This window comes from Aedes albopictus, chromosome 3 (genome assembly GCF_035046485.1).
Source record: "Aedes albopictus strain Foshan chromosome 3, AalbF5, whole genome shotgun sequence".
Classification (NCBI taxonomy): domain Eukaryota; kingdom Metazoa; phylum Arthropoda; class Insecta; order Diptera; family Culicidae; genus Aedes; species Aedes albopictus.
This window is the reverse complement of record NC_085138.1, coordinates 344,664,482-344,683,162: the sequence shown is the minus strand read 5'-3', so window position 1 is coordinate 344,683,162 and position 18,681 is coordinate 344,664,482.

Sequence of the window (18,681 nt, the reverse complement as noted above, 5' to 3'; positions counted from 1 at the left end):
CGGTTTCGGTCGGATATTTCCTCTAGGGATTCCGCAGGAAATTCCCTCTAGAGATTCTGCCAGGAGTTTCCTCCGGAGATTTCAGTGGGAATTTCCTCTTGGAATTCCTCCGGGAATTCTGTCATGAGATTTGGTTGGGAGGATCCCGCTGGGAACTCCCCCTGGAGATTCAGCCAAGAATTTCCTCTTGAGATTTCATCTGAAATTCTCTCGGAAGGTTCTGCTAGGAATAACCTCTGAAGATTCCGCCAGGGGCTTCCTGTATAGATTCAACAAGAAATTTTCTCTGAAGATTCGGCCAAGAATTCCCTATTAAGATTCCGCCTAAAACTCCCTCAGAAGATTATGCCAAGAAAACTCTCTGAACATTCCGTCAGGAATTCCGTCTTGAGATTTTAACAGGATTTCCCTCTAGAACAGGAATTCCCTTTGGAGATTCGGAAAAGAATTCTCTCTGATTACTCCGCCATGAGTTTTATCTGGAGATTCCGTTAAGAGCTCCTTATGAGTAACCAGGAACTCGCTCCTGGCATTTCTCTGTTAATACCCTCTTGGGATTCCACCGGGAATCCTATCTGAGAATTCCGCAGGGAATTACGTAGGGGAATTCCAGCCAAATCCGTCTGGGACTGCGCAGGGAATTCTGTCAGGGACTTTCGACAGAATTTCCCTTTACAAATACAGTCAGGAATTTTCTTTGCAGACTCCACTAGAAATTCTTTATCGTAGTGAGTTCCTTTTGGGGATTCCATAGAAGCTCCTTTTGGAGATTCCGTCAGGAATTCCTCATGGTGATTCCGACAGGGATTTGTTTTGAGGTTTCCGCCAGGAATTTCCTTTGTAGATTCCTCCAGGATACCCTTTTAGGGATTCCGAAAAATGTAACCATTTAGGGAATCCCGCAGGAGTTCCTTTTGGGGATTCCCCGAGGGATTCCCAGAAGATCCTTTTGAAGATTCCTTTGGGTATTTTCTCCAGGGATTCCTCCGTGAGTTCCTCTAGATTCCTCCAGAAGCTCGTTTTGAGGATCTCCCAGGTGATTTTGGTATCTCTTTCAGGTCTTCCCTATGGAAACTCCTCCAGGAGTTTCCTCTGGCGATAACCCAGGAATTCCCTCCAGATATTTTTCCAGGAGCTCCCTCAGAGGATTCTTCTAAAAGTTCTCTCTGGGGAATCCTTCAAATGTGTGCTTCTAATTGAACCTATCGTTTGTTGGATGAGTTACGTCGGTGGTGTCGCATCGATGTCACGCTACACGATAAGTTGTTCAACTGCAACAACCAGGCAGCTCATCAACCCATCGTAAGATGGATCATGCTGAGCTGTTGAGCTACGGAGGGGAGCGAAAGGTAGAAAGCGCAAATTTGACAGCTGACAGTTGTCAGGGCAGGCTTTGGTAATCTCAGAAAAATTCTGATGTTTGAAATTTACTGATGAGCCCTGTCATTTTTTTACACGAGCATGATCGTTCATGAGATTCCTCTACGAATTACTTCAGGGATACTTCCAGGAATTTTTTCAGGGATTCCTTCATTGATTCATCTAAAAATTCCATGGAAGATTCCACCGTAATTCCTTCAAGGACTCCTCCAGGAATTACCCCACAGATTCCTCCAGGAATTTCTTCAGAGATTCCACCAGGAACTGCTCCAGAGAATTCTCCTGAAATTCCTTCAATTCATCTAGGAATTCCATCAAAGATTCCTCCGAAATTCCTCCAGGGAATCCTCCAGGAATACCATCAAAGATTTCTCCAGGAATTTCTTCAGGGATTTCTCTAAGATTTTCTGCATTAATCCTTTACGGAATTCCTTAAGATTTTTTTCAGGGATTCCTCCAGGATTTTTTTTCAGGGATTCCTCCAGGAATTCCTTCTTGGATTCCTCAAAGAATTCTTTCAGGGACTCATCAAGGAATTCCTTCAGTAGGAATTCCTTCAGGGATAACTCCAGAAATTCCTTCAGAAATTTCATCAGGATTTCCTCCCGGCATTCCGTTAGGGACTTCTCCAGGAAATCCTTCAGTGATTTTTCCCGAAATTTCTTCAGGGACTGCTCTAGAAATTCCTTCAGGGATTCCTCCAGGAATTGCTCCAGGGATTCTTCCAGGAATTCCTCCAGGAATTACCTCAAGGATTGCTCCAAGAATTGCTTCAGAGATTCCTCCAGAGATTCCTACGAAGATGCCTCCAGGAATGCCTTCGGCGATTCCTCCAGGAATTCCTTCCGAGATTTCTCCAGGATTTTTTTCAGAGATTCCTCAGGAAATTCCTTCAGAGATCCCTCCATGAATTCCTCCAGAGATACCACTAGGAATTCTTCCGAGGATTCTTCCTGAAATTCTTTCATGGATTCCTTCGAGGATTCTTCTAGGAATTCCTCCAGGGACTTCTCCTGGATTTTTTTCGGAAATTTCTCCCGGGAGCTCCTCCAAGAATTCCTCGGGGTATTCTTCCAGCATTTTTTTTAGGGATTCTTCCAGGAGTTCCTCTGGGGATAACTCCAGAAATACTTCCGGGAGAAATACTTTGTGGAGCGGACCTGGTGTGATGGTTAGAACACTTGACTATCACGCCGAGGACCTGGGATCGAATCCCACTCCCGACAAACTCGCAAAATGTGAGTTCTTCCTTCGGAAGGGAAGTAAAGCGTGGGTCCCGAGATGAACTAGCCTAGGGCTAAAAATCTCGTTAATACAGTTAAAAAAAAAAAAAAAACTTCCGGGAATTTTTACAGAAATTTTAATAAGGATTCCACCAGAAATATATTCAGGAATTCCTCTGGAAATTCCTCTAAGAATTCCTTCGGAGATTCCTCCAGGGCTTCCTACGGAGATTCCTCCAGAGATGAAATCCAGAGATTTCATAATGAATTCCTCTACAGATTCCTCTGGGAAAGCTTCCAGGGAAAGGCCTACGGGGATGCTTCCAAAATGCCTACTGCTGCAATCTCTATTGGGATTTTCCCAGGAAATTCTTCGGGAACTTCTCCAGAAATTCACTCTAGTATTTCTCTAGGAATTCCTCCTGTGCTCTCATTAAAAATCTCACCGGTGACTCCACCAGGAACTCCCACCGGAGATTCCTGCAGGAATTCTCACGATTCCTTGGTGAAGGAATTTCCTTCTGGGGTTATTCCCACCGAATATTCCCCGAACTCCTCTTGGAATTATTTTGGGGATTTCTCTAAGAATTCCTCCTGAAACTCTTCGGGAATTTCTCCAGGAATTCCTCTCGAAATTCTTCGGAAACTGCTCCAGGAATTCATTCGGAGATTCCTCCAGGAATGCCTCCAGATATTGATAAAGCATCATTTCTCGGGGATTCTTCCAGGAATTCCTCCAGGGATTCCTCCAATAATTCCTCTAGATATTCCTCCAGAAATTCCTACAGGGATTTCTCCAGAAAATCCCTCCGGGAATTCCTTCCAATATTCCACCGGGTATTTCAGGTGATCCCACCGGGGATTTCTCCTGGGACTTCTCCAGGAATGTCACCCGTGATTCCACCGAGGAGTTTTCGTAGAATTCTTCCGGGAATTTCACCGGGATCATCCAGAAATTCATCTGGGTATTCCTCCAACATTTTTTTTTCTGTGATTATTTGCGTAACTCCTCTGGAGATTACTCCAGGAATGCTACGGAGGATTCTTCCAGGAATTCCTCAGAAGATTCTTTCTAAGATTCCTCGAGGAGTTTTGCCGGAGCGAGCGCCGGGGATTCAACCAGAAATTCCTCCACAGTTTCTTCCAAAAAAATGCTGATGTGATACACGGAGTTTTTCCGAAACAATTCCAGAAGGAATTCCTGACGCAATTCCAAGGAGAAGATCCTTAAAGACTTCTAGAAGAAATTTTCGAGGGAATATCAGAAGATCGAGTTCCCAACGAGGATTCCTCCAGGAATTCCCACCGAAAATTTTTCCAGAAATTCCTCTTACATTTTTGTCACCATTCGCCAGCGATACCACACACTGAATGACCACGTTTTGACAGGTGTGCGGAGTGCGCGTAACGCTTGAAAATTTTCATGAGTTCGAGTTCTTAAAAATGGTTGCAACGAATCATGATATTAGTTGCTCGGATAATGGTCATGAGTTCGAGCTCAGAAAAATGGTTGCAACGAATCATGATAGTAGTTGCTCAGTTTATGAAATTATGATTCGTGATCATGATTTCATAAAATGACAAACCTTTATGTTTTATGATTTGTGAATCATAAAAATAGGATCAGATTTGTTTCCGTGTAGTTATTCGTAAAAGCTATTTAAATTTATGCTACCTTACATATATGCATATATGCAGCAACTATATTAAGCCATTTGTACAAACATTCCGAATGAGTCCCACTTGCCCCGTGATACGGAGTAAATGAAGCAGGGCGCAAAATTTTCGAGCAGACGCGTTGAAGTTCACCGTGCGGCAATTGTCATTCACTTGCCTGCATATTCATATTCAGCTGCTCGATACTCGTTTGTCAACTGAATGAAAGTCAATGAATATTTGTAAACATCTTACAAAGTGTTAAATTGCTGATAAAATATTAACGTTTTGATTACATTTAACGGTGCTTTACACAGATCTTTTCCCATTTGATTGTTGTGGAGTGTTTTTGGAAGGAATCGTAGCCATAAACGTAGGTAATTATGAAGATGTTTCACGATCGGCTTTATATTCAATGACAACGAATTGACTGATTGTGTGAAGAGGGAGAGCGAAAATGAATTTGTTTGTTTTGAATATTCAGTGCAGAATCATTCAAATTCGTGCTGTTTTCAGTCAATGACTGTGAACATTTTGCACCCTGAAATGAAGATCTGCTTCACTTTTCATTATATGCATAATACACAGAATATAAAAATTTTGAAACGGTTTTAATGCCCGTTTTTAACCCTTATGTGGCCGACAGGGTACCCGGGTACCCAGCGCCCATTTAAAAAGCACGGTTTAGAAAAAAGCAAAAACATTGTCGGACACATAACGGTTAAGGAGAAATATACCAACAATGTCTTATAGAACCATTGGAATTACCCAAGTAACCAGTAAGCATTTAAAATAGCATTCCTTCAGCATTATAGTAGCCTTTACGACAAGGCGTTTAATGCTTATTAGCCGTATATGCGCCTATAGTGCTACCTCACAGCAGGTTTTGGCAAAATAACGGGCTGTCTTAGTGCTATCCCTTCAGGAACGTCGTGACGAAATGTCAAAGAAGCGTAACGCCTCATCGAGCAAAAAAAAACAAAAATAGATTGACGTCTGCTTCTCGTTCTCTCAGCCTGCTTCTTCGCTTCATCGTCCTTCCATATTCCAGCCGGTACTAGGTGGTACTTTTTTGCTGATTTTTGTAGTGATGTAGGTTTGAACTTACGATCCGGAGATTGATTAATCATATCTGCTTCGGATTCTGTTGCTCCTGATCCACGATGCAAAAGCTGTCCCGGTGGCGTGCGTTGATTTTATCGCCAATATAAAGAATGATTCGATAACAGCTTCAGATTCAACATCCAAAACTTGTTTTCATTGAGATATTTCATTGTGGTAGAGCATTACGATCCCTTCTTTTAAATATCTGTGGAATAAGATTGTTTCTTCCCTTTTCAAACAATCCTATGATCCACCAAAGCATCCACCTATTCGGCACATATTTTCCGACGAAATGATAAATAATTGGTGATTTTTTGATGGACAAGTTCCCAATCCAATCCAGCTGCAGTAATGTTTTCTTTGGTGCTTTTGGATGAGTAGGGGAAAATGAAGAAAAAAAATAAGATACACAAATTTGTAAACAGAAGCATAGGCTCTGTAAGAGAGAGACAAAATGTGTTGCCAAATGCGTAACATATCTCCCAACCTTTTTGCTCCTAGCATTTAAAGAGCAGTTGAAAAGCATTCTGTATGCTCCCAAGTGAAACCACTTCAAGCAGTTGAAATGCTAATTAACAGCCGAAAGCTTTTGAGCAGCACAGCTTATGCTAACTTAAGGCAGCTATGCATTCACACTGCTTATGTAGGGCAATAAGCAGTTGAAATGCGTGATACGGGCTGATACACGGCTTATTCAAATGCTTAGTGGTTACCTGGGTATGATCAAAATAATTCAGAGACCCCTCACATTCACATTCTAGCTGCTAATTTGATCATCAACCAAACGCAAGACCAAACGTCAATCAGCCAAATGTTCCTTTCGGCCCAATAGCGTTCGGCCATGTAGCAGTCAGCCAAATGACACTCGGTTAAATGACTCGGATCCGATATTTGAACAATAAATCAATTGCGCTCGTTCTTTGTACATATGTACAAGTGTACGATGGATATATTTGCGATTAAGGGAAAGAAATAATTTTCCTTATAACAACTAAAATGTCATTAATTGGCTCGGTAGCTTAGTCGGTAAAGCACTTGCGTAGCATATAAGAGTCGTGAGTTAAAATCTCACCTGAGCTGTGGATTTATTCCTAATTTCACTATAAAAGTTGTACTAAATTTACTTTTGGTATTCCTTCCACCTCAAATCACCTTTTTCTTAATATTGGTTAAAATCAAGAATTTTCGCTCATAAGAGGTTTCTCCATACAAAGAGTGATTCAATTTTGATACAAATTGAAAAAAAAAAAAAAAACAGTCGGTATACAATCAAACTTAGCCCAAATCATCATATGTATATGTAAATTAATTGATCTTAGAAAAACAGCTTTTTTGAATTTTGTCGCAAAATTTTAATTTCTGGCCCATAGTGCCGTGGAAGCGTGAGGTAGGAACTTGTGAGGAACAGAGCTATGTTGGATGATCTCCTTATCGACTCACCGTTTTGCAGCCCGGGTATTCCCCTATGTTCAACCCATTGCTAAAACAGATGATTACAGCACCGATTTGAACCTTTTTTTTTATTCCTAATAAAAAAAACAAACTAGGATACACAACAAATAGCACTTAACAGATTAGTTTTAGTTTGGATGAAAATGCGGAAAATTTGCCTAAAATTGGTTCGGTTTCCCTAACTGAATGAAATTCTTGCCTTGAATCTATTAGCGAAGTACACTCATTGCACAATTATGGATCACTTAACCCTCTAATACCCAATCCCGCCTTTAGACGGGGTATAGTTTGATTATATTTGTAATTTTTGTTTCATGGAGAATCATTTTTTTATATTTTTGGCTGATATTTAGGGCTGTTTTGTATATCTCAAAATAAATTTTGGTGTATTTTGAAGCATACTTACATTTTTTAAAAATCGTTGAAAAATTGATGTTCTAGTCACCTTTAAGAAGTCAGTGTTTATTTTGCTTTGAATCGCTACAATTGATATATTTTAGATTTTTCCCAAATCATTCTATCCTAGTTGAAATAGTTTAAGGGAATCGAATACACTCTAAAATTATTTTCCTTAAAATTACACGGAAAATAAAATTTTCCATGAAAAAAATTTAAAATAAAAATATTTCAACGATAATCATAAAATCTCAAAATGTTTTCATCTCAAAAAATCCGTACCTCAAATGGGCTTCCTGAAAAAATATAAAAGTGTGGGAATGTTCAAAAAAAAAAATAGAAAAATCAAAAACTGAAATTCACGAAATCGAGAATTAAAAAGAATCATCTTCCAAAACATGTTTAAATCGATTTTACTGACGCTGACGAAAAATGATATTTAGATCAAAATCAAAAATTTGGGTATTAGAGGGTTAAGGAACAATCATTTCATACAAAAATAACACTTTCATTATTTTTATTTTATATGCTCATCATTGAAACTGCTTTTCATCGTTGTATATAGAAATCTTTTTGTCAAATTCACTTTAGGCGGTTAAAATTGGATTTTTAAATTAAGAAAAATGTATCGATTTTTTGATTCTATACGAAAGAGCACCTTTTTCTGAGCCACTATGATTTTTTTCAGATTTTTAGAACTTTATTTTGATACCTAAAATCAATCTCAAAGAGATTTTTAGAAATCACCTTTTGACAGCTGGGTAACTGTTTGACAGCTCCACCCAGTACAAAATGCGATGAGGGGTGATTCGACAATTCGCTCCCATACAAACTTAAAAAAGATTTTTAAATAGGTTCCCGGGCATCAAAATTCATGAAAATTTGGATTTCGGCTCAGTTTCGCATGCAGATTCAGAATATGGAATTATCTCAACACCGCTAAAGAAGCCAATTACTTAAATGTTGGTGATTAATGAAAACCACAATAATGGGTCGAAATGGGCTGTGTAACAATTATGGGTCAATTTGTTGCCTATTATGGGTCACTCAAGAGGAATCGGCTAAACAATAATGTTTTGTCTATGTTTTCAATGAATGATCACTTATTCTCGATAGATCAACTAAAGTAGAATCTAAAACTGGTCTCAAACCTCTTAACGAAGCGTGTTTTCACGATTTGGAATCAATTTTTGAAAATTGGGACAAAATCTCCAACGCAACCACCGATAAACGCCTAAAATTATGCAATGCCCATGTACGCAGAACTGTCAATATTATGCTGCACAAACAGTGACCCATAATTGTGTGATTTTCGGTGTTCCTTGGCACAATAATGAGTCACTTGAATTTTGCCTGAAATAAGCTTTAATTAGCTGCAGTCACATGAATTTCTGCATTTAGAACGTAAATTATACCTTTGCTCTGGTGACAATACCATTTCGCACTTGAAAATCACTAAAGCTCGCTTTTACAGAGCTTACGAAAACAGCGCACGCACTTCCCGATATTCACAATCGAAGCGTTACTTTGACAGATGGTTTTGAGCCGAACAAAAAATTATTGAAAATATGAATGTTTTAGCGTATAAGCCCGTGTGTGATACGTATAGTGACACAGAACAAATCAACTTACGAACGAAAAATGATAATGGCTAACAAAAGCTTGCGATTTATTAGTATTTATCTATTAAAGTGGAAAGCGACTAATAATTGTGTGTGACCCCATTGGCGTAGCTAGGGGGGGTTCCAGGGGTGCCTGGCACCCCCTAGAACAAATTTGGCACCCCCTAGAATTTTTCCTTGACAGTCACCTAAAATTTAAGACTTAACACAATAATTCTAATATTTTTTAATGAAATGTGTCATGTCAAAAAAACTTAAGCACACCCGGAATTACTTATATGCCTGTTGTACGTTTTGGATATTGGTGAGAACAATCAACAGACTTCTCCATGGATTCCTCCACAAATATCTCTATCTATTCATACAGTGATTTCTCTAGACTTCCTGTATGTATTTCTCCCGATATTTATTCAATACACTTCCCTTAGGATTCTCCAGGCAGGCAAGATGGGGTTGTACATACTGAAAATTTCTGCAAAGATTGGTCCTAGGATTTCTTTGGAAATTCTTACTTTGATACTTCGGATTCCTTTAGGAATTCCTGGTGGTATTATTTAAGACAGTCTTCCTGGGATCCTTTCAGAAGTTCCTCCGGTGATTCTTCCAGGCATTCCTTCAGAGATTTGATTCAGAGATTATTCCAGAAATTTTTCAAGGAATTCTTCCAGGAGCTTATATTGGCCTTCCTTCGAGAATTGTGGCCAGAATTCCTCAAGAAACTCCTGCGACGATTCTTCCAGCAATTTCTTTTAGACAGGGTGTCTACTACCTGGAAAAACCTGGAAAACCGGGAATCCTCAGGGAATTTTATTTAACAGGGAAAAATCTGGAATACTCAGGGAATATCTTGAGTACTCAGGGAAATTTTACTCCGATAAAAAAAACATTGGGTCGTATTAATAGAAACCTGGAAGAAAAAATTCCATATAGAAATTTCGCAACAAGGATTTTATCCAGAAATTCCGTCAGGGTTTCTTTCTGGAACTTCTTTAGAAATACCTCCTGGAATGTCTCCGAGGATTTCTTATAAAATTTCTTCCGCATTTCTGATGCTATTCTGCTTGGCATTCCTTTTTGATTTTCGGAAAGGTATACTTCCGGATTCCTTCCAGGATTCCTGAATTCCAACCGATTTCTCCTGGAGTTTCTCATGGGGATGCTATTTCTTCTCGGAGTTCCTCCAGTGTTTTGCTCAAAGAAATCTTCGTAGGATTTCTACCAGATTTTATGCCGAATACTCTATAAGAATTTCTGTCGGGATAAATAGTGGAATTTTTTTCGGCATTCCTCATGGTGTTCCTCTTGGGACTTCCCCAGAAGATCTTCCCAGAATTTCTTTAAGAGTTTCTAAAGGAGTGATGGCGCTTACCCGTTTCCTACGCTGTGCTTTTTCTAATTTCGGCTACACGGTGTGTTTATAGAGCAACTTTAAAACAAAAAAATAAGTTAGTCTGAAATTTTGCCCAATGATACTTTAGGCCATTCCCTTCAATTTGCTGGGTCGGTGGAAGTCATCCATCGGGGGGTCTAGAACAAAATTTTTTTTTAGGTTTTTCAAGCAAAAACTGTCAAAAGCTCATATTGTGAATTATTGCATCTCCTACAAATAGTCACAACTTTTTTGTCTTTAAAGATAGAACCATAAAATTTTCGGGCGTTTCGAAGTAGTATGCGTAGATGACTGTGTAAAAAATTCATTGAAGTATGTTGAATGGTTTTCAAATAATAGCAAAACTATCAAACGCATTCTAAAATACTAAGCTTAGTAGCAAAAGTCCAACAAAATATCTATATATTTTTTATATAATAATACATGAAAAATATTGAATTCGAAGCACCTTGAGTCATTATGATGGTGGTACTGTGAAAACTTGTTTTTCAAATGATGAACAGATACATAGTCAAATACATGGAAGGAAAACACACACACTGCCATTATGTAGCTTTCCACTTAAGGCGAAACTGGAAGCATTTTCTCATTTTTTCGGTTTTTGATTTTTTTTTTAAATAACGAAGCAATATTTTCAAAATCGGTTTTCGTGCACATGTAGAGTATGGATTAAGGAATATTCTAAATTTTTTTCGAAGTGGAAAATGTTTTCCATTTTGGCAAAAACCATTTTTTTGTGAAATTTTGTTTAAAAATGGTTTCAGCAAAAACGAAAAACATTTTCCACTACAGAAAAAATTCAGAAGAAACCTTGATCCATACTGTACATGTGCACGAAAACCGATTTTGAAAATATTGCTTCGTTATTTAATAAAAAATCAAAAACCAAAAAGTGAGGAAATGCTTCCAGTTTCGCATTAAGTATCAATTATTTATTTCAAGAACGTTCAAAGTGTTCATTTTTTTCAATTTTTAATGATTAAGGTCTTATCTAAGTATCAAATTGCAAGCGAAAGGCTTTAGGGGAGCGTATCCCAATAGTTCGGAATACATAAAAAAAACTGTTTGTTATTTTTTCGAAAGATATAGTTTTATGTTGAAAATATTCTACTAGTAAACAACGCCATAACCATGCCATGGTTGGAGGTTTTAAATTGCACCGAAAATATTTTTTTAAACATCATATACAAATTGATAAGACTTTTTAAATAATTGTAATCAAATTGTTTTTCCTAGGCTTTATGCTGATCAGCCTATTTTCATGCTTAATGTAGAAGCATTTTCAACAAGTACTCCGTTCTTTCAACTAATCTTTCAGTACAAATTATCAGTTATTTGTTATTAAATGATGGCATAAACAATAAGCATCATATTGCTATTAAATTCAAAGAAAAACATAAGTTAAGGTCCAACAGCTATGTCAAATATCGTGGAATAATGCGGAAACTATGTTTAGTACCGTAAAGTTGCCCTTGATCGAATATTGAATTCTGTTTTGAATTCAGTTCTCGTTATTGTTTTCTTCAAGACAGTGTTTCAATGTAGACTCATACCCACAACTTCAATATTATTATGAGGTCTTTAACAGAGTTAACTTGTTTTTATTCTTTGACTAAGGTGAAATACTATTTAATGTTGAACTTGTAAACATTAGTTCCAAAATAATTTAGTTTCTGTACTTTTTCCTCAAAACAGAGATGTTTCCCAATCCTCGAGTGCTTTTCTTGGCTTACCAATTAACATTCAAATATTTTTTGGGGAAGGCCGACATGCTCAGCAATCGTGATAATTGTGTTTATTATAAGATTCGTAATAGAGGCATACTTGTACTTGTGAACATGTATACGCAAAACCACGTTCTTGAAATAAATAATTAATTCTTAAGTGAAAACATAATGGCAGTGTGTGTGTTTTCCTTTCATGTATTTAACTATGTATCTGTTCATCATTTGAAAAACAAGTTTTCACAGCACTGCCATCATAATCTTTTAAGGTGCTTGGAATTAAATATTTTTCATTTATTGTTACGTGAGAATGCGACTTGCGAACCCCTGTACAGTGTCGGAGTTATTTGAGTTAGTGCATGTATTGCTAGATGTATTGTTTCTTCGTGTTTCTCTGTTTCGTTCTGTCAACCAAGTCACAAAACAGAATTGTGTAAATAAGAGACAGAACGGGCGCATTGGAATTCAACCAATTCCTCTGTGGAGAAAACACCGAAAATGTAAGTGTTGTGTATGTTTTATGTATATTTGTACTAAATACAATGTTTATAGCTTTATAGCATGCGGTAAAAACAACCAGGTGTTTCATTTGCCCTGCTGAAAGGTCGGTGCCCATCTCTGTTCTCAACATGTATTATTATATAAAAAATATATAGATATTTTGTTGGACTTTTGCTACTAAGCTTAGTATTTTAGAATGCGTTTGATAGTTTTGCTATTATTTGAAAACCATTCAACATACTTCAATGAATTTTTTACACAGTCATCTACGCATACTACTTCGAAACGCCCGAAAATTTTATGGTTCTATCTTTAAAGACAAAAAAGTTGTGACTATTTGTAGGAGATGCAATAATTCACAATATGAGATTTTAACAGTTTTTGCATGAAAAACCTTCAAAGATATTTTGTTCTAGACCCCCCGATGGATGATTTCCACTGACCCAGCAAATTGAAGGGAATGGCCTAAAGTATCATTTGGCAAAATTTCAGACTTACTTATTTTTTTATTATAAAGTTGTTCTACACAACACACCGTGGGCTAACATACGCCGGTTAGCGTGGGCTCATAAAAGGTACAAGTACCCTACTTGGCGATCCAGCCTGGTAACACCTGTACAGGTAAGTTTCATGCACCACAGGCAGCGGCGAACACTCACAATCACGGCAAAAAGTGGCACATACAGCATGCACACGGTAAGTATGGCCAACAGCAGCACGATAGCACGACGGGAACAACCGGCACTATTCAACGACGCACCTTTTTCTCTCTTCAGGCACCTTCAGGCAAGTATAACACCACTTTTCAGTAACGACGATAGGCAAATTTATTGAACACTGCATGCAAACTAAAGTTTTATTCTTCGGATCAATTACAGGAATTTGACTTTCTTTCCCATTAGATTTTTCAGCTGTTCTCAGCTCAGTGGTTCAGTTCTGACTGAGTGGGGTGGCTGGCAGAGTGTGCTGGTTCGCTATCATCATCGTCAGCTGGGCTGACTGAGTTGCCAGAATGACCAGAAAATCTACGACCGCTAGCACCAATCAACAAGTGAGAAGTTGCATCTCACGCAGTGCCGTCAAAATTCGACATTGAACCAACAAGGAGTTATTCCTGGGGTTTCTACTAAAAGTCTTCCAAGGGTTTCTGAAGGAGTTTTCACGAATTTCCTCAAGGGATTTCTTTCATTTTTTCCTGTGATACCTTCAAACAGTTGCTTTGGGCTTTCTTCGAGATATTCTTCCTGGTCTTCAACAGGAATTTCTTACAAGTTTTCGCGAGGTTTACTTTGAAGTTTTACCTGAGATTTCTCTCGGTGTATCTCCTGGAACTTCTCTCAGAAGATTCCTTCCGATGTTGGCCATGAGATGTCCCTCAGAGTTTTTCTTAACTTACCCTGGATTTTTTTTTCCAGAGTGCCTTCTGGGATTTCCACAGGAGTTATTGTTGATATTTCTCATTGAATTCTTCTCTTGCATTCTTTCAGAGCCAGGCTGTTCCTTGTAGTTGTACATATTGGATTTCTTGCAGTGATTCACCCGAGATTTTTTTTACAGATATTCTCTGCATTATTCCCAAAATTCTTCCCGGAATCTCTACCAGAAGTTGTCCTGAGATTCTGGATACTCCTTTAGGGATTTCTCCCAAAGTTATTGCAGGGATTCTTCTACGGAATTTCCTCGGAATGTCGCATGAGATAACTTACGAAAAACCTTATATGAAATTCCTGGAGAAATATTCGAGGAAATTCAAATAAAATCTTGCGAGAAACTCCGCAAAGTGCTATTGAAGAAATCTCGACAGGAACTTCAGGATAAACCTGAGAAAAAATGAGACATCTCGAAAAAAGTTCTAGGTAATAGTAATCCCGAGAAGAAATATTAAGGACATCCAAGGAGGAATTATGAAAGCCTCATGGAATCCTGAAAGCAGCTACGGACGAAGTTCCGCGAGGAAAAGAAGAGAAATATCAGAAAACTAAAAAGTAGTACTGGTAAAAACCCGACATAAACTATTGGATAGCTATCCCGGAAAACCACTAAAAAAGACACGAAAACTCGCTTCAGTCGGCGGCTGTACCGATCGAACGAAACTTAACACGGAGTGGCTACGGATAAGTAGCTATTCTCGTGAAAAATTTCATTGCTCGGAGCGGGAATCGAACCCTCATCCATTCGGACTCTAACCGCATGGCTACGAGGCTCAACCAATGAAGAAACTTTGAATAGTTTTGGATGGATCTTCAGAGGGAATCCAGCGAGAATCTCTGGAAGTATATCGGAAAAACTTTGCAAGAAATATCGGGACGTAATCAGATCTCGTGATCTCAGATATCTTGTGAAAGAATCCTGCGGAAAGCCAGGAAGAAACTTTGGAAGAAATTCCAGGAATTACGCTCAGAAATCTTGAAAAAAATTTTGAAGAGTACGGGAACTTACGTATTTTCGGCAGTTTTGTTCTCTTCGTCATGGTTTTTTTTTTGAAACCTGTTGAACTCATAGTTGGCATCAAATCCTTCCCAACCAAGCTGAATATAATCAAGTTTCAGGCAATTTGGCCGATATAAATCCCTCATGACGAAAAGAACAAAGCTGCTGATGATACCCTATGTCACCCTTTATAATTTAAAAAAATGAGTTATTTTTTTTTAATTATAAGCTTACAAAATTTCATCTGGAAAAACCTGGAAAACTCAGGGAATTTTATTTTGAGTTATGAGTAGACACCCTGTTAGAACTCTTCCAAAAATTCTCACTGTGTCTTATGGTATTCTACTAGGGAAGTTCTTCCGGAAAATCTCCCTGGAATTTTTCTTAAAATCCCATCGGTGATTTTTCCAGAGATTTCTTCAAGGATTTATCTAGGACTTCCTCCAGAGGTTCTTCCAGAAACTCCACAGGGGATTTCTCCAAAAACTTCTGTTGACCTTCCTCCATGAATTCCAGCTGAAATTCTTTAAGCAATTCACATTAGGGCTTCTTCGGAAATACTTCTAGGGATTTCTCCTGGCATACTTACTTGCTGCAATAATTTCGAGAAACCTTCCTGAGATTTCTCCAGAAATCCCTCCTGCAATTCCATTAGGGATTCCTCCAGTATATTTCTACTGATTCTTTCAGGGACAACTGCAGGTATTCCTCCAGGAATTTGTTAGAGGAACTTCTCTTAGGATACTCGCGGCATTCCTTATTATAAGATTTCTCTAGAAATTACTTCTATGATACCTCTGAGATTCCTTCAGAAATTCCTCCTGCGATTCCTTCATGGCCTTCGCTATAGATTCTTCCAGAATACCTCTACCGGTTCTTGCAGGAACTTCTCTAGGTATTCCAAGGATTTATTTTCTTTGGATTCCCCCAGACATTCCTGATGGAGTTTCTCAAGAAATTCCTGTAAAGTTACCTCCAGCAATTCCTCCTAGGATTTCTGCTGAGATTTCTACAATGATACATTCCAGAATTTTTCCAATGATACCTTCTGATATTTTTCCTGTGATTACTTCAAAAGCTATCCGGTGATTTTCCAGGAATTTTTATTCATAGATATTTTATCCAAGGATTCTTTCAGAAATTTCTAATGGGATTCCTCCATGAACTCCTCTTGGCCTTTCTCCAGGAATTTCAGCAGGATTTCTCAAGATATTCCTGCTGTGGTTATTCCAGCAATTCTTCGTAGGACTCCTGCAGAAATTCTTACTGTAATACCTTCCGAAATTCTTCTATGGATTCTTTTAATAATTTCTCCAGGGATTCCTTAAAAAACTTGCTGGGATTATTCAAGACAATCTTCCTAGGAACAAAAAAAAAAACTATTATACCTGCAGGAATACCTCTAGGGTTATTCCTGCCATTCTCGATGGGTTTCGTCTAGGCAGTTTATCTAGGATACTTCCAGAAATGCCGTTGATTCTTCCAGGGATTTTTCTAAAGACTCATTCAGGAATTTCTCAAGAGCTTTTATTCATGGATTACTCTAGAAATTAATCATGGTATTACTCCCGCAACTCCTCTTGGCCATTTTCAAAGAATTCCAGCTAAAAGAATCCCAATAGAAATCTCAAGAGGAATCCCTAAACGAGTTTCGGGAATAGTATAAATTTCCAGAGAAATGCTAGGAGGTATTACTAGGGGTCTCCAATTAGCCTAATGGTTGAGGCTATGAATCGCCAATCCGGAGACGACGGGTTTGATTCCCGTTCCAGTCGGGAAAATTTTCTCGACTCCCTGGGCAAAGAGTATGATTGTCCTTGCCTCACAATATACAAATTCCTGCAATGGCAGGCAATGAAAGCCGTTCAATTAATAACTGTGGAAGTGCTCAAAGAACACTAAGTTGAAGTGAGGCAGGCCAAATCCCAGTGCAGACGTAGAGTCACAAAGAAGAAGAAGAAGATTACTAGAGAAATCTCTAGTGAAATCCTATAGGAATGAACGAGAAAAACCAATTGATTAGAAGGCACCGAATGTTGCTAATTGACAAATTGAGAGATGAATTTAAATAAATCGCGTTCTGGTGGGGTTTGAACCCACGACTCCGTATTCTCTAGACCGCAGTATGGCCATTTTTTTGAGGGTTCCTTCGGCATGATTGTATTTTTTTAAATTTCTGCGGTAGTTTAATTAGAATTTAATCAACAATTCCTTTGGATTTTATTTTCTATAATATCAATGGCTATTCCTCTGAAATTATTTCAGCAATTTATTTCTCAGTTATTTTGCAAATTTGTCAGGCAATTTTATATTTATTGCATCCGAAAATGGCTGAATTGGAAATTCAGAAATTCTAAACTGGGCTTGCTTGAAGAAAATCCTATGAAATTCACGAAAAACTTCCTGACAAATCCCCAAAGAAATTGCCGGATAGTTTTCGGATAAATTTACTTTAGAATTCAAAGCAGTTGCCAAGAGAATTCATATAAGAATTACCAGTGGAAGTCTTGAATAAAATTATTAAGGCTTTTTAAAGAAATTGGTCAAATCTAATCTCAAAATAAATTTGCCGAAATATATTCTATGAAAATTTCCACACATTTTCCAAAAAATAAATAAAAGAAATTCTTAAAGAATTTTCGAAATCATCAAAGCATTTTCTGAATAAAATTCAGAAAGATTTCCAATAGCAATTACCGTAGTATCACAAGGACAGAACTTTTAAAGAACCAAGAAAGATTTTTTTCAAATAAATTCTCGAAGGAATTCTTTAAGAAATTTGCCGAATCAATTTCCAAAGGAATTACCGAAGAAGTTCCCAAGATGTTGCTGCAGGAACTCCTTACATAATTACTGGAGAAATCTAGAAGAAATTGTCTAAAGAATTTTCATTAAAATTATAGAAGCGATTTATAAAAGAATTTCCGAAGGAGTTTTCGAAGAAATTGGCGAAGGAATACCGAATAGCATTGATAATGAAAGTCCAAAAAATCGACGAAAATCCAAAAAAAAGTAGAATGATTTGCCGAAGACATTTCCAAAAAAATAAATTTGATGAAGTTTCCAGAGGCATTGTCGAATGAATTATCAAAGGGTTTACTAAAATAATCCCCAAAAGAATTGCCTGAAGAGTAATTGAAGAATTTTAAAAAGCAAATATGTTAATATTTGCATTAACAAAACAATACTTAAATGTCTACTACAAAATTGGCGAAGGAACTCCAGAGAAAACATTTCAAAGAATTGCCGAAGAAATCTTCAAAGTAACTTCTGATGAAATTTTAAAAGAATGCGTGAAAAGTGTTTAGTATCAAATTCCAAACGTATTACCAAATAAATTCTTAAATAAATAGCCGAAGGGATCCAAAGATATTACTGAATATATTTGCCAAATCCAAAGAAATTGCTGAGAGATTTGCAAAAGAAGATTTAATTGAAATAAATTGCAAAACAATTTCCAAATAAATTGCCGGGAATATTCCCTGAGGTATTTCCGAAAGAATGGTTTGCCGAAAACACGAATTTCTTGTTTTATACGTATAAACCAGACTCGATTATCTGAAATGTACGATGCTGAAATTTTGACTGATTACTACAATGTTGGTTTTGCGTAAGTCAAATTTTGAGCTTTATGTATACACAATTTCTTTCAACAGATATTTTATCAATTCAGACGAAATCGGAATTTGGTGCGAGCACCAGAATCCCGAAGAGAAAAATTGAAGTTCGCTCACACCAAATTCCGGGTTTCAACTGAATTGTTTACGCATCAAAGTGCAGAATGAAGATTTTTACAGCAAAAT